Genomic DNA, 6153 nt, shown 5'->3' with positions numbered 1-6153 from the left:
GTGCTGCTCTTTTGTTCTCCATTGACCGACATAAACTTTCCATTCGCAACAGCAGTATGCCCTGGGGAATCTGGGCAGGTAAGGCAGAGGAAAGTCCATGAGGTTACTGAGAAGGTAGAAAGGAGAAAGCATCAATAAGCTTCATCTAACTTCGTTTTGAACATAGCACAGGCTGGTGGTGTGTACGCGTGTGTGTGTATGTGTGTGCGCCTATTAGTATTACAGATCTTTCTCAACTTAGGATGGAGTTAGGTCCCGCTAAACCCATTGTGAGCTGAAAATATCCCCCAAACATTCCGAAAAATGCATTTAATACACCTAACCTACCAAACGCCATAGCTTAGCCTAGCCTACCTTAAATGTGCTCAGAACACTTGCAGTTAGTCTACAGTTGGACAAAATCACCCAGCAGAAAGCCTATTTTATAATAAAGTGTTGACTATCTCATGGATTATTGAGTACTGTACTAAAAGCGAAAAACAGAAGGGCTGTCTGGGTCCAGAATGGCTGTCAGGGTATCTATCGGTAGTTTACCCTCTTGACCACGTGGCTGACAGGAGCTGTGCTCACTGCCGCTGCCCAGCATCACAAGAGAGGATCGTATGCATATCACTAGCCCAGGAAAAGAGCAAAATTCAGAATGCGAAGTACAGTTTCTACCGAATGCGTATCACTTTCACACCATGATAAAGTGGAAAAATCTTAAGTCAAACAATCGTAAGTTGAGGACCACCTATATATACTTCTGGTATGCCCTAAGGGCTAAAATGAAGGAGTGATTAGCCTGTCTCAGACATAAAAGAGAGGAGAGGAAGAGGGACTTATAAACCTCTTTATCAAAGGATGAGCTGAAAGCAAATGAATAGTATTCACCAAACTATCAAAGTCCAGTTTGCAAGGGGCACTGCAAACAGAGGTAACTGTTGGAATAGAAAGAGAATTGGAATCTTAGGAAGAGATAGATGCTGGGGACAGCAAGCCAGCCGTAAGTGGTACGCAGAGGAAACAACCAGCAATTTTCCCTGCCCCTTAGAGAATCTTCTAACAACTTTGAGAGTTTAGAGCACCAAAGGCATAAAATTTAAGATAGAAGATATTTTAGAGAATGTATTGTTTGTTTTGGGATATTATTCTTATTGCCATGTATGGCTTTTTATGACACGGCTCCTGCCTACTCCTTTAGTATCATCCCTTGCTATTCTCTGCGTCAAACTCTTAAGCTGTGTGTCCTTTCCCGTGCATGCTCATACACGTTGTTTCTCACCTCTCTGCCTTTGCTCATGCTATTTCTTCTTCTGGAAATTCCAACCCTTCTCATTTGGCTAACTACTACTCATCCTTTAAGACTCTGCTTAGGTGTCATCTCCTCCAGGTCTTTCCACAATGATTGTGCCTCTAGTACCGCAGACTGGGTTTAAATGAGTCTTCTCTGTAGTCCAATGGTACCCTGTACTCATTTTACATTGTGTGAAATTATTTGCTCACAGTCTTCTAGACTGCGAGTTCTCTGAGGGCAGGGAAACTGTCTTAATTATTCCTGTATTCCAAACACCTAGCACAAAACCTGACACAGAGCAGGCAATCAGTAAATGCTTATTAAAAAATTTGACCTAGAAAGACCATTTAATCACTTTATGGTCAAAAAAGGGAAAGGACAACTGGTCTAGAATACCTCCCCAAGAGATCATAAGATACCAGGAGCGTGTTTTCTCATCTTTGGGGTCTGACTTCATAACTGATGAACAAATTGTGGTTTTGATTTTTTATTGATTTGAGACTTGAAAGAAGTATTGAAATTGAGCACAAGAGAGAGGGAACTACACAAACTCAGTCACGGGGATGTGAATGAGCATGGTGTGGGAGAACATGAGGAGACTCTGCTAATCGTTGGGGTAATAAGAAATGATGTTGGAGAGAGAAAGTGTGGCCATTCATGTGCCTTGAAATCCAGGCCTAAGCCATGGTCTGATAGGCAATAGTAAAGTAATTGTTAACTTGGGAATTAAACATAGTACATTCTACTTTAGTTGTGCAAAAATGCCTCAAAATTATGATTTATGACCTCCATGCACCCAATTGTGCAATGCTAGACTTTTAACTATGGGCCATCTCTTAAGGATACAAACATACCACAGCCATGAATCTGCTTAGCTTAAAAAAAAAGGCATTGACAGCAATTTAAAGATTTATTTAGTAATAAGTCACCAGCAACTAAAACACAGCTCATAACTGTGATTTTGTCCAGGAAAAATGTTAAAATAAAAACTGATCCAATAGTTATATCCCACATTCTCTTCCCTTCTTACTAAGATTAAATTTATGTCTTTATCCATGGAAGTCCCTTCAATCTTGTTTTTAGTTCACTAAAAATCAAGGAGACTCATTACCTAAAGCTTTCTTCCAGCTATTTGGATGTGAAGAATTTGCACAAATGAGACGGTATTTGACCAATCTCACAAAACCAATGCCTTATTGAGCAACCATGCTGTTTCCTAGTCCTCTCCTGGAAGAACTCTATTAAACTCCACCTGCTAAAAGTCTAAGAGAAGAAATCCCGCTAGTATATCTACAGGAAAAAGAAATACATATTTAAAAAAATCTTGTCATAGTAAATGTGTGTATATGAATTTTCCCTTTAAAGTTTATAGTTTCAGGCATTAACCACCTTATTAAAAAATCAGACTCCATCCATAGTCAAAACGTTAATAAATTGTTTCTTTAAGCTTCCTTCAATCCTAGGAAGTAAGACTTATTTAGGAAAGACAATCACATAGATTCCCTTGCTGCTAGCCAAGGAAGTAATGATTCTCTTGCTACGTCAACTGTGAGTAGATAGAGAAAAAACACACACTGCTTTCCTGCAGAATCCTAAAGGATAACACGCCAGAGAACTTTGAGAGAAAATGATAGCTCCTGATGCATGATTTCCTACTGGTGCTTTCTAAACAAGAAAAGGGAATCTTTTAAATTTCATGATTTCTTTTACATTGGCTGTAGCATACCATAGAGCTTGTCTTAAGTATTAAGTGTACAAATCATAGGCATTCAGCTTGATGAATTTTCACAAATATAACACTCTCATGCACATAGCGCCAAGTTCAAGAAACAACACCACCAGAATCCCAGAAGACCACTCCTTATGCTCCTCAGGGTTAACCACTATCTTGAATTTTAACATCATAAATTAGTTTTGCTAGTTTTTGAACTTTTTATAAATGGAATATTATGGGATGTACACTTTTATGTATGACTTCTTTTGGCTCAACATTTTGTTTTGGAGATCCAACGATATTATAACATAGATCCATAGTTTATCTAACATGATTCTATATAGTATTCCAATTTATGAATATACCACAATTTATTTATCGTTTTACTGGTGGACATTTGGGCTGTTTCCAGATTGGGGGATTTTGAACAGTGCAGCTAGGAATTTTCCTGTAACATGTCTTCTGTATGTACTTCTGTTAGGTATAGACCTAGAGTGGACTTTCTGGATCTCAGGGTATACCGTGTTTAGCTTAGTAGATGTTGTCAGTTTCCCAAAGTGTTATTCCAATTTACATTCCTACCAACCCTACCAGATAGATTTTTAAAGGCCACAAGGAATGGAATGAGCTTGGAAAGAAAAGAAAGAAGATGGAAAGAAGAGGGTGCTTGATGGGAAAAGAGAAGAAAAAGTTATTTAGTGAGCCAGGTACTGTGTTAAGTGATCTATATTTATGATCTTATTTAATTCTCAGAGAACTCCTTTGAGGTAGGAACTATTATAATCCCCATTTTACAAATGAAGAGACAGAGGCTCAGAAAAGTTAAGAGACTTGCTCACAAAGTTATACAGCTAGTAAGTGACAAGTCTGATATTTGAATCCAGACTATCTGACTCTAAAGTCTATGCTCTCAAACAACATTATGATAGGAACATGAGGACAAGATGTTAGAAAATGCTTTGTGACATTCCTGCTGCATGGGACTTGGTACTCCATCAATATTAATGATGATATGATAATAATATCTAGGCATCACTTGACCCTCCATATCCAGCAGAACAGTGTACGTAGATGAAACGGTTTTATCTCATCTTCAGTAAGATTGAATAAGCTTCTCTGTATTCTCTCCTTGAAGGAGAAGACACAACTTAGACAACACTTGTGCCTCCTTCCCTGCTGAGTCTCACATTACCGATTTGCAAGGGTCACCATCAAGAGATACGGAGTCAACTGATTCACAGTGAGAACAATCAGTACTGAATGGTCAGGGCGATGGCTGGATTTCAGTAGCTAGAGCTCAGAAGCAAAGAGAGACTCCTGTTGTTCTCTGAGGTGTACCAAACACTTATGGTTTGGAGCCTATGGAATACTTGGATGCTTCACTAACCATCCCATGCAATGCAGCTTTTTCCCCGAAATATCTTTAACCAAACCAGTTAATCCTTAATATAAGAGATATCTGAATCACACTAGGCAGTGGAGCTAATGTGGATCTTTTTTGAACCAACAAATCAAGAATGTTCTCTCCCAGGACAGAGAGGGTCTTTCTTCAGTACATCAATATTCATTCTTCCTATCGCTCTGAAACTTTGATTACGTAGCCACTAGAGGTACTCTTTAAGTTGTTAGTAACGATGAGTAAACATTTTAATTTGACCTAGTTATCTGATACTATTGTAACGATGCATTAAGGGAGAGAAATATTTAGTCTTTAGCCTTGATACACTGATATTTCACTTTTTAAAAGCATTGTTACATGGCGTGCTCACTGCTAGTTTGCGTTTACAATAGTAAGCTGTACCAGAACTATGTGCTATGGCTCTTAAACATCAGGCCCTTCGGAGATCCTGGTGCCAAATCTTTGCTTTCCCACCTAAGGAAATCATTCACTTCATATGATCCATGGAATAACTGCTCTTGTTAGCTTCTTAAATAAAAACAAGCATTAAAAAATTATTTTTTATGGGACCTAACTGAAATCCACCAACTAGAGTCCTTTGAGAAGATAAAGTCAATTAAAGAATAGTTATGTTAATACTATCTATGTTCAAGTGCAGGAATTTTCAATATCTTATTCTAATTAATAAAGACCAAATTGGGAGTTGCCATTACTACATATTCTAAAGAACTGGAAAAGGAAGTGCTCTGAACAAAATCAATCATGTGCATAAAGTGTAGCATTTATTTTTCCTTCCTTGGCTGAAGTCCTTTAGTTTAAAAGTGATGTGTAGTAGAATGTCTAATATGTGAATAAGATAATGCAATTCTTTCCTCCTTCACCATGTACAACAACGCTCTATCTTCTTTTGCTAAAACTGACGTCTGGAGGGCCATCTGAGGCCTCCTTCATCACTTTCTTTCATTGCTGAATGTCATGGCAACTGATTTCTTTGTGTTTTGTTACCATTAAACAATACTGTCACTAACAATAACAATGGTACTGCCTCTAACAATAACAATAACCTCTACTACAGTAATAACATCAGCTACCCTTTGAGTAGCTGCCATATGCCTTGCGCTTCATGTGTGTTATTTTCAATCCTCACAACTTTACCAAATAGGTACTATTATTATCCTCATTTTTACAAATTCATAAACTGGCACAGAGAGATGAAATAACTTGTCCAAGGTCATACGGCTGGAAAATGCAGGGCTGATATTCCAACCCAGCTCTGTTAACAAAACCTGAGCTTTTCTTGGTAATCGTACTATGGGGCTTCTCTTTCCCACCTCAGCCTTTTTTGGTTATTCTATAACTTCCTTCCCTCTTCTCAGCATTCTTCCCTTTTGTTATTTGCTTCTATTTCTCCTTCCTTTGTCCCATATCATGACTAACCCAGTCTTTCTTAAAAATTGTTTTCCCGTTCTTGGCAGTCTCTTCTCCCTCCAGCCCTCCCCTCTCAGTCAGTCTCTCCTTGAAACACAAACAAAGAGTAATTAGTATTCATCACCAGCCTGAACAGATAACACCTCAACACCTGCTAGATATCTCACTTCTCCAGGCTGGGGATCCCTTTTGGGAGACTGCTGAAAAGAGGAGGGGTGATTCAGTGTATAAGCCAATTGGATCAATTCCATGGGCTTCCTACTATCAGAGATCAGTTTATGAAACCAATACCAAGACCTCTGCCAACACCCATGGGAGGGAGGGCTTATAAATAAA

The sequence above is a fragment of the Equus caballus genome, chromosome X (genome assembly GCF_041296265.1).
Source record: "Equus caballus isolate H_3958 breed thoroughbred chromosome X, TB-T2T, whole genome shotgun sequence".
Classification (NCBI taxonomy): Eukaryota; Metazoa; Chordata; class Mammalia; order Perissodactyla; family Equidae; genus Equus; species Equus caballus.
This window is presented reverse-complemented; position numbering follows the sequence as displayed.